At 31.1% G+C, this 12,028-nt stretch overlaps 1 pseudogene; it reads right to left on the bottom strand.

The window, feature by feature from the left end:
* Window positions 1-7,646: 7,646 nt before the first annotated feature.
* On the bottom strand, window positions 7,647-7,724 carry LOC113785975 (small nucleolar RNA snoR114; annotated as a pseudogene).
* Between the last annotated feature and the right edge of the window lie 4,304 nt (window positions 7,725-12,028).

The raw sequence follows: 12,028 nt of genomic DNA, 5'->3' as shown, positions 1-12,028 counted from the left end.
AATTCTCCCCTCGTTAAAAAAATTTCGTCCTCGAAATTTATGGAGATTGAACTAATATCTAACTTACCACCCTCTAGTTTCAAAATTAGTCTATAAACGTATTTAAGACATTCACTATTCAATTAAGCACATCATGTCAAAAATCAATTAGTTTAGCATAATTGGCTAACATGACACAACAAATTAATTAACACATCACATTGAACAATTTAATTATGAAGTGAATATCATGATCATGATTAGTCAGTATCATTTATAGATAAAACTAAGCATGTAAATTTTAGTCAACAACAACCTACTACATTCAGTTATGTCAAATATCACATATATCAAATACATTTTCAAGTTCAACTAACTTCTCAAACAATATTCTACTAGTTTTACTCTCCAAAAAGGGTGTTTAAATCCTAATTACAATTACTCTATAAGTTTCACAAAGTTAGACAGATAGAGAAACATTTAAAATATATCACACCTTCATGAATTACGAACAGCAATGCATATAACAACTCAATGTTCTACAATCACTTAAGTTTTTTTTAAAAGAAAACTAACGTGCATAATTATAGTGGAATAGAACAATTTTTTTTCACATATAGTTTCAAACACACCCAAAGTCTAACTTAATTTTAAAATGTTACACAAAATTCATTTATAGAACTCTTACAATAGTTCTAGGTCCTTATCAAATAAGACAATATAGAACAAAAAAGACACTAACACAATGCACTTATTTATTTTAAGCATGTTACTTAGAAGATCAAATATACTTAATTGAATATTTAATTTAAGTACACACAACCAACCTAATATTCACGTCACGTAATCAGTTATTAAGCATTCAACATTGGTGCCACATAAGACTCATAATCACTCAAAGTTGTATAACAAATGAACATGGTTTCTAACTATTTCCAAAACAAAATTAACAAGTATTTATACTAATAATAACAACGGATTATTGTTGCCTCTTTGATCGACGATGAGTCATCGGAGTAGCTAGTCCCTCTTACTCATGTAGCCAACTACTTAAGGTACTCATAACTGTAGTCATTGAAATTCAAACATGGGTAATTAAAAGTATCTTTAATGTTGTTCGAGAGTGCGAAGGCGGCGCCACAACTCCTACTCCTTACTTCAAGTTAAAAATTCACTTAATTACACATTAAAAATAATTTATTGGTAATTTACAACTAGTTAAAACAACAAAGAAATGACATTAATATCAATATATAATCAAGAATCCGATTGAAGAAATATAGAACTATTTCACTTTTAGATGCTCTCGACTACTCTAACTCTATACACTAATTCCCAACAATTAGAACACTTGAAACACGAACAATTTAATATTCCCAAAAATTAGCACCAAGATTTTATGTTCATCTCATAACTCAAATGATGATTCAAAAAGTGAAACATATTCTCATAGAGGTCTATATGCTCCAAATTGATCACGATTAAATTTTCTTTTGAGTTAACCATCACTTAAAAGTTACAATAAATGGAAGCATATATAGATTTTCCAAGTAGAAGATAAGATAAATAATTATTTACTAGAAGATACAATACATTACCAAACCAAATTGAATCAGGTAGTGCAAAACCCACTTTCAAGGTTACACATCATTCTAAAAATTAATTTCTAGACTTAAATTATTATTAAAAAAACATCACTAACCATTTAACACCCAAAAAAAAAATCATTGAGAATTCCAAATTTTTCTTTAAATTATTTTTCAATAATTCAAGTCTAAATAAAAACAACTCAGATAAATCACGTTTCTAAATACAATACAACTAAAATAAATCACTGATATTTTTAAAATCTATAAGATTTCTAAAAATTCGTTCATATTTTAATCATTAAAAACACATTTTTAAATAGTTCATCACTGTAAAAATTATTATTTTCAACTTATATTTTGAAATAAAATTTAAACTATTCGGTTACTTAACTATCGTTTTTGAAAATCGTTTCGGTAAATGAGTATTAAGAATGGGGAATCTCTTAATATGACTGTTTGCTTAACGTTTTGTTTTGAAAATCATTAAGTTAAATCGGTATTAAGAACGGGGAATCTCTTAATGACTTATTTAATTAATGTTGTTTGAAAGTCGTTTAAGTTAAATGGGTATTAAAAATGGGGAATCTTTTAATACCTCGGTTTACTTAATGTGTATTTGAGGAAAATGTTTAAGTTAACTGGGCGTTGAGAATGGGGAATCTCTTAATGTCTCGGTTACTTAACTATCGTTTTTGAAAATCGTTTCGGTAAATGAGTATTAAGAATGGGGAATCTCTTAATATGACTGTTTGCTTAACGTTTTGTTTTGAAAATCATTAAGTTAAATCGGTATTAAGAACGGGGAATCTCTTAATGACTTATTTAATTAATGTTGTTTGAAGGTCGTTTAAGTTAAATGGGTATTAAAAATGGGGAATCTTTTAATATCTGCATTTGCTTAACGATTGTTGTGAATGGAGTCTGTGTATGCTCATGCATTTCATTTGGTAAATTGTGTCGACCCGTGATAGGTGACACCTTGGTAAACTGTACGGACCCGTGATAGGTTGTACGTTTGCGATTTATATTTTAGTAAATCGTGTTGACCCGTGATAGGTGACACCTCGGTAAACTGTACTGACCCGTGATAGGTGGTACGTTTACGATTTACGTTTTTGGTGAATTGTGCTGACCCGTGATAGGTGGCACCTCGGTAAACAGTACTGGTCTGTGATAGGCGGTACGTTTACGATTCCCGCTTTTTCTTTTAGTAAATCGTGTTGACCCGTGATAGGTGACACCATGGTAACTGTACTGACCCGTGATAGGTGGTACATTTACGATTTACATTTTTGGTGGATTGTGCTGACCCGTGATAGGTGGCACCTCGGTAAACAGTACTGGTCTGTGATAGGCGGTACGTTTACGATTCCCGCTTTTTCTTTTAGTAAATCGTGTTGACCCGTGATAGGTGACACCATGGTAACTGTACTGACCCGTGATAGGTGGTACATTTACGATTCCCGCTTTTTCTTTTAGTAAATCGTGTTGACCCGTGATAGGTGACACCATGGTAACTGTACTGACCCGTGATAGGTGGTACATTTACGATTTCCGCTTTTTCTTTTAGTAAATCGTGTTGACCCGTGATAGGTGACACCTCGGTAAACTGTACTGACCCGTGATAGGTGGTACGTTTATGATTTACGCATTTTAGTAAATCGTGCTGACCCGTGATAGGTGGCACCTCGGTAATTGGTACTTTGGCCTGCGATAGGCGGTACGATTATGATTTACGGCCCTTCGAGGAGGGTTTTGGTTTGGAATTCCGAGTCCATGCATTTTGGCATATACGCATTGCATTAGGGTGCTTGGCACGCGAGTCGTGGTTGATTTGAGTTTTATGATTAAGTGATTTGAATTTGAGTCGTTGTGGTAATTGCGTTGAAAATGCTAAGTGTTATGTGTTGATTGTTGTGTGTAAGTATGATGGTTATCGAGATCCCAATTGCCGTGGTAATTGCGTTGAAAATGCTAAGTGTTATGTGTTGATTGTTGTGTGTAAGTATGATGGTTATCGAGATCCCAATTGCCGTGGTAATCGTGTAGGAATTGCTAAGTGTTAGGTTGTGAACTTGATTAGGAATGACTTGAGTAAATGCATGAATTTTTGGAAAAACGATCAGGGAAATCGATTTCCCAATCGATTGGATGAGTTGCAGGAAGTTCACTATTTTAACCTAATCGATTTGCCAATCGATTGTATAAATATATCTTTCAAAATCTTTTAAGAAATCGATTTGGAAATCGATTGGCAGAGAGGCAGGAACTCAGCAAAACTGCCAAAATCGATTTGGAAATCGATTTGGCAACACAGGGACTCATCAGAACTGACAAAATCGACTTAGAAATCGATTTGGTCATGCAAAAACTCAGCAGAACTGACCAAAGAACTGACCAAATCGATTTGCTCAGCAAAAGTCCTTATTTTGAGTTAGATAATTGATTGCTCAATTGATGTATCAATGCTTTGGTCAGTTATGTATTACTTGATGGTTTGAGAACTTCATTTTGAGTTCATTGTTAATTGGCAAGCATTATATGAACTTTTAGCATATGGAAAATCCTTTTAAGGTGCATGCTTAGTTGAAAGGTTATTTTGTGCATTTAAAACTTAAATGTTATGTGTTATCTGTTAATTTCGGTTGGTGACCATTTACAATTATTGTGGAAATCTGGGCTTTGCCCTCAGATGAGAGTCAGGACGATCCTACCGGTTCGCACCCTACGGATGGGAATGGAGATGGGAACGCGTGATTGCAGTTACATTAGGAGGATCTCACGGGGCGCGTGGAGATACTCAGGGTGTATAGCTTTTTGGTAGGATGATCAGATTAGGATGATGTATAGGAACTAGGTGTCCTTCTTTTTGGATTGGAGTATTTTTAGTTTGGAAAACTGTACTTATACTAATATTGTCAGTTTGACTTTTTACTTGAATGGGTTCCATGTACCATTTGTTGTTGTGTAAATGTTTTGGATTTATAATTGGAGAAACTCTTCCGCTGTTTGTAAATTATAATGACTCAATTATTTATCCAAAGGCATTTTCTGATTTAAATCTTTGTTCGTTTTTAATTACTTTTAAAAAAAAAATATATACCCTCGCTTTGAAAAACGGGGTGTTACAGCGCGCATACCAATCTACATGATGCACTCTACGCATATCAATCTACATGATGCACTCTACACATATCAATCTAATGCATACCATTTTGTTAGGTTAATTCATATAACAAAAAAAAAGATGTACAAACAGCAGGTTACCTTCCTATATTAAACTCAAATATACACTTCCACAGTGAAAACACAACAACTACAATTCTACAAAAAAAATATTCTATTCGTAAAATACATCAATTATAGAATCCAAAATTTAGATAACTTTTCAAAAAGAAGTTCACTATTGAGAAGATTTTTAAAAATTGTCTTTTTTTTTCCCCTTCTTTTTCCTTCTCTTTCTCAATTAGTAGACATTTTATCATTAGTACTATTGTTTACACTAATGAGTTCATAATATCATTTCAAATAAATATCTCAACACCCTCATGATTCAATATTTACATCAGCCCCTAAACCAACATGACAACAGCTCCTTTCAATTTTCTTAAAAACAAGACATTGTAAAACATGCTGTAAATTTTAAGCTATTTTAAACATTAAATAAAATCAGTAGTATCGAATTATTGTTATTTTATAAATCAACAAAAATTCAACTCAATTTAATTTCTTTCAAATAATCAAGAGTAATTCAAACAAAACTTATTTTCATCATACAAAATAAGTAAACTTTAACTCCTTCAAAATGTCATTTAAAATCATGACGGACATTCTAAATTGTTTTCAAAACCAATATCAAAACTCTACTCATCTAGATACAACCATCAACACTTTCAAGTGATTTAAAAATCAAATTTTTTCTTAACACAAGCCAACCTAAAATCAAAATAAGAATTTTTTTACTCAAAATTAAAACTTTAAACATAAGAGACATATTTCCTATCTAACTCAAAGTTTAGAATGAAACATCTTTTTTTTCTCTAAATTGAGTTTCAACAAAAATAATAATAATTTGTACCTAGTAAAAGTCAATGCTTGAAGTTTTAAACATATAATTCATACGTAAATCAATGTTTCAATCAATTAGTTATTAGATCAAACACTTTAAACAAATTCGTATCAAGACTAAATTTTAAACTAATTAAGGGTGAAAATGGAACTTTAAAACAACTAACTGGTGAGGTCTAACATATGATAGCTAAGATTACGTGAATGAGATTCATAATTTGAAACCTACGGCTTGTCAATCAAAATTATTATTTCCAACTATTCACATAAAACAAGAGTGCAAAAATCATAGTTCGATAGACAAGCAATAAGCAACAAGCAACTAACATAATCTTGTCAACAATTAAAATTAACTTAAATCTTAACAAGTAATTTCATGGTTTATTTACTCACTTAGGTAGGAATTTAGAATCCATAACACAATCAGAGTAAGCAAATAATAAATAGTTAATTAGTAATCTCGAAAATATGTATAATAATACAAAATCATATAACACTTAACACAATAATATAACGGGAAAACCATCATAGTGAAAATAATTATTACACAAAAAAACATAATTGACATTGACACGACTGACATTCGACTAACACTGATTCGACATTCGACCCACTCGGCCTGATTGGACAGACCTGCTCTGATACCACTAATGTGACACCCTAAACACCAAAATAACATTTATAATAATATATACTAAATTATTTGAAGAAAAATTGCAGCAGATAAAGAAAATTTGTTAAAGAGAATAAAAACTTTTGTAACTAATTTAGGATATCACGTTTCTCTAAATACACATGTAACAATTCAACTTTGTTCCTCAATTAAAATAGTACAATATGAATGAACTTGATTTAACTAGAATTTCTTGATTTAATTCCCAAGACTTATTCGTACTAAGTTTTCATATAAAAAGTCATTTGTAATAACATAAGTAAAATACACATTACAACTCTTAATTCCCGGTATCACCTATCAGAGTGGGGTTTCTCCCAAACTTGAACTTCGAGACTCATTAACCTGTAATAACTGCAATTTCCCAAACGCATGGCCAAGTCAGTCAAACACAAACAACGAAGGAGGTGAGTTTTGAAATCATGTTGATAGTATAATATAAATAAGAGAAACACACAATTAATCATCAATAAACCCCATCATTTCTTATCATACATAATACATATTAATCACAACAAAACAATCACAATAAAATGCAAGGAATGGAATAGAGCTGTTTCTGAAAAAACGGGGCAACGATTGATAAAATTGATGCCAAAAATGGATTCAATGGCCGATTTTGTGTGGGATAGAGGTTGAGATCGATTGAAATGGCAAAGAATTGGTGGGAGGAATTTTGAGAGAAAGAGGTTTTCTGGCTTCCGTTTCAGCCTGTGTTTCAACATGAGTTCTTTGCCAATTTTTATTTTTAAATGTAGATGGAAGGGTGCGAATAGCAAGGACTCAAAACTGGGGTGTATAAAGTAAGCAGCTCAAACGAAACAATAGTAGAAGCAAACAACAGTGAAGGGTGCAGAAAGTGGTATATCCCAAACTTTATTTTATTTTATTTTTAAAGTATCCCAAACAAGTTAATTATTTGTTCTATTCATCCATAATTAAAATATTACTCTCTAATATTCTCACATTAAAATAATAATATTCAAATTCATTTTATATATTTATTTATTTCTTAAAAATTTTCTAAAATATTCAACTCTAAAAAATGTACACTAAAATACTATTATTTATAGAAAAATATATAAAATATATAAGATAATAAAATATAATATTTGTTATTCATATCACTTACTCAGTCAAATATGTACAAAATTAGCACATTATAGAAAACACCCATATAACGAAAATTAGTCGCAAAATTTCTCCACATATATTCTAATATAATTTTAACTAACAGCAAATTAATTATTTAAAACCCCGCAATGTAAGTGGTTAATTTATATTTAATTTCTTGTTTGAGTTGGTCTCTTAATTTCCTCTATTAAATAATCTAAAATGAGCTCAAATACGCTTATTTACATCCCATAGTTCGGGTAGCGATGGACCCACCATCACAAGCGAATTCATCATTGCTTTGTAATTATACACTAGTGTTTGTTTTATTTGATTTCTCTAGTTTTATTTATTTAAAATGCCAATTAATATTGAGCGATTACGTTTATTGATATTTTGTTGTTTTGCATGATTTGTTTCCTGCAATTATCACTATAAATTTTTACTTTTTAAGGATATGATGGTTACATACTACATTGAATTAATTAAAATACCTAATGTGTATACATAGTATATGGTGTCTCAGAGGATGTCTCTGAATATGTGTGATATGTTTTTAACTTATTTACTATCCCCTTGAACTATTTTTATTGCAACTAGTATACAAGAATTCAACTTTAAGGAGGAATTTCGCTTAAAATTACTATTTGATTATTTCAGAAAACTGTTTTTTAAAAACACATAAGTGGAAGATGTTGTCAGGAGAATTTAAGTGAAGAAATTAAGATAAAATATCTTCTTTTTTTAACTCTTTAAGGCACGAGGGAAACGAACATTTATATATCGGAGTTCAACCATAAACTATGTAATGTCTGACCAATGGTTTTTCTAGTTTGGATTAAAACTTAGGTTTATCTTGAACAATTCATCCTCAACAATATTTGACTAGCCACTCATAGATTGTGACGTGTATATTTAAAACAATTTAAAAAGCATTAAAAAAATTACGAATAGTACAAAAAACATGTTGATTTTCCTTTTCTTTACTCTTATGATTTTTCATTTGCTTTTCATCGAAAAGGGTGTGGTTGGTAATAGTCATATCGCATTGTAAGTGGTTAATGTCTAGTCGAAAGAAAAAATCATAATAAATATTGAATTTCTTGTTTGAGTAGGTCTCTTAGTTTCCTTTATTAAATAATCTAAAATGAGCTCAAATACGTTTATTTACATTCCATAGTCCGGGTAGTGATGGACCCACCATCACAAGCGAATTCATCATTGCTTTGTAATTATACACTAGTTAGGAGTCAAACTCATGTCTCTACATTAATATGCAGTTATGTACCACTAGACCACTATGTTTATTTTATTTCATTTCTCTAGTTTTATTTATTTAAAATGCCAACGAATATTGAACGATTACGTTTATCGATATTTTGTTGTTTTGCAAGATTTGTTTCCTGCATGTATCTCTATAAATTTTTACTTTTTAACGATATGATGTTTACCACCTACATTGAATTAATTAAAATACCTAATGTATATAGATAGTATATGGGTGGGAGGATGTGTCTGAATATGTGTGATATGTTTTTAACTTATTTACTGTCCCCTTGAACTATTTTTGTTGCAACTAGTTTACAAGAATTCTACTTTAAGGAGGAGTTTTGTCTTAAACTTACTATTTGATTACTTCCGGAAATTCTTTTTTGACAACACATAAGTGGAAGATGTGTTCACGAGAATTTAAGAGAAGAAATTAAGTTAAAGTATCCTTTTTTTTAAACTCTTTGATGCACGAAGGAAACAAACATTTATATTTCAGAGTTCGACCATAAAGTATGTAATGTCTGGCCAATGATTTTTCTAGTTAGGATTAAAATTAGGTTTATCTTGAACAATTCTTCCTCAACAATATTTGACTGGTCACTCATAGATCGTGACATGTATATTTAAAAGAACTTAAAAAGCATTAAAAAAATTACAAATTGTGGCACCCTAAACCCCAAAATAACATTTATAATAATATATACTAAATTATTTGAAGAAAACTTGCAGCAGATAAAGAAAATTTGTTAAAGAGAATAAAAACTTTTGTAACCAATTTAGGATATCACGTTTCTCAAAATACACATGTAACAATTCAACTATGTTCCTCAATTAAAATAGTACATTATCAATGAACTTGATTTAACTAGAATTTCTTGATTTAATTCCCAAGACGTATTCGTACTAAGTTTTTATATAAAAAGTCATATGTAATAACATAAGTAAAATACACATTACAACTCTTAATTCTTGGTATAACCTATCAGAGCTGGGTTTCTCCCAAACTTGAACTTCGAGACTCATTAACCTGTAATAACTGCGATTTTGCAAACGCAGGGCCAAGCCAGTCAAACAAAAACAACGAAGGAGGTGAGTTTTGAAATCATGTTGATGGTATAATATAAATAAGAGGAACACACAATTAATCATCAATAAACCGTATCATTAAAAAAACATTCTTCAACGAAAAAACCTCATTATATAGTCAAAATCAAAGAAAATCAATACACTTCACTGTAACATCAAATCATCACATAATTTATTATCATATTGATAGCGTCTCAGCAAGTGTACTGAATCGTTGCAAGTATTAATAAAACGGTAGTACCGAGTGTCGAACTCAAGGATTGCGTTTTACTATTGAATTATATTTAGTTACTAAAATTGAACAAAAAGTTCCCAAGTTGATTGAAATAATATTTTAAATTGACAGCAGTAGTAAAATTGATCCTTTATAAATTGAGAAAAATGTCAGGGATGAGTTTTACTTTGAATCCAACCTTTGTGTCTAATTTGATCCTAGTTATTGAATTCCTTTATTGAATTATTACCGAATTCTCTTTATTATTCTTGTCGTAATGTCTTAGTGATAGAACCTTTAATTCCAAAGTAACCCCTAATTACTTAATAGATTTAAGATTAGAATTAAGCATTACCGTATAGAAATTCTCTTGTAAATTATTGCTTTGCAACTAATTTAATTGGTTTCATGACCTGCACCTATGTCCAAAACTACAGATTCATGAATTTCTCATCTCAAGCATTTGTAAAGTCCACTTCCATTTCAAAATACAAACCGTAGAACAATTTAATGTTGATCAAGCAATAAAAAGCATTAAGCACAAGGATGAGAAAAATAATTCAATAAACTCATTCATATAACTAGAAATCAAATCATAAAAATAAAGGTTTAATCTTGTTAAACTCATCCCTAACAAATAGGGTTTAGTTACTCATGACAGAAATAAAAGAGATAAAGATTAGAGAAGAATTACAAAAAGAATTCATGAATGATTCTTGATAAAACTTCTCAAATGATGTTAGAAACGGTCGTCTTTGAGTTTCTACGCTTGGGCACAAGTCTCCCAACTTCCCAAGAGTCCAAAAGATCCCTAAAACAGTAATAAAAAAAAATTGCATTTTTATGGTTGATGGTGCGCGTCGCGCGCCCCAGGCGCGCCTGAATAGTGTTGGATTGCTGGAAACGCGCCCCAAGCGCGTCCGGCGCGCTCCAAGCGCTCAGCATCTGCTTTCCGGCGTATATTGCATTGTGCGCCTCTTTCGAGTCTGAATTTGGTTCTGGTGTCTTCATGACAGTTGTGGCTATAGATCCTAGCTTTCATGTGCACTTGGTTTGACTCCAATTGAACATCTACAACTCCATATATGGCTGAAGTACTCTACATATGTCATGTTGATTTCTCACCAAAATTCAGCACTGCACTAAAACAAAACGCAATGTAAAATTACGAAAAATTCCTACTTAATCAATGAAATAAAAACACAAAACATTTTATTAACTCAAAGAACAAAATATATCAAATAAATCCTTAATTTAACTGATGATTGAGGATAAATAAGACTAAAACAGTGGGAAAATATGCATATGATGAAGAGTCATCACAACCCCAAACTTAATCTATTACTTGTCCCCAAGCAACAATTAATTTCAGATTTGGTCCAGTTAAATGCACACTTAAATTCAATTTCTCACATTAAATCAAACTCAATTTTCAAAGTTCTTGCTACTGCAAAACATTCATCATGCTCTATGGTTGTTTTATAAAAAAAAAACAACAAGATTTGTACACCTTGGCATTCATTCATCAAATTCAACTCTCTCTTCACACAATCTCACCAAAATTTCTCTCAATTGTTTAGAAAGGGTTATGAATTTATCACTCAAATCCTAGAACATGCATCACGCTACCATAGGCTTGAAAAAATTCTAGTTAGCAATCACAATGCAGTAAACACATACACCTTGGCATTCATTCATCAAATTCAACTCTCTCTTCACACAATCTCACCAAAATTTCTCTCAAGTGTTTAGAAAGGTTTATGAATTTATCACTCAAATCCTAGAACATGCATCACGCTACCATAGGCTTGAAAAAATTCTAGTTAGCAATCACAATGCAGTAAACACATACATTTTTGGAGGACTTTCGGGTTGTAATGGGGCTTAGGTAAGGGTAGGACATTTTAGGATAGTAGGCTTTACCACTTGGAGTTAGGCATACATTTCCACCTTATTCTACCATTTTTTTTTCTTCACCTTTTCATTATGGAGATTCTCAGACATTGACAAAAGAACCAAGAAGATATTTTTTTA

The sequence above is a fragment of the Cicer arietinum genome, chromosome 3, assembly GCF_000331145.2.
Source record: "Cicer arietinum cultivar CDC Frontier isolate Library 1 chromosome 3, Cicar.CDCFrontier_v2.0, whole genome shotgun sequence".
Taxonomy (NCBI): Eukaryota; Viridiplantae; Streptophyta; class Magnoliopsida; order Fabales; family Fabaceae; genus Cicer; species Cicer arietinum.
This window is presented reverse-complemented; position numbering and strand designations above follow the sequence as displayed.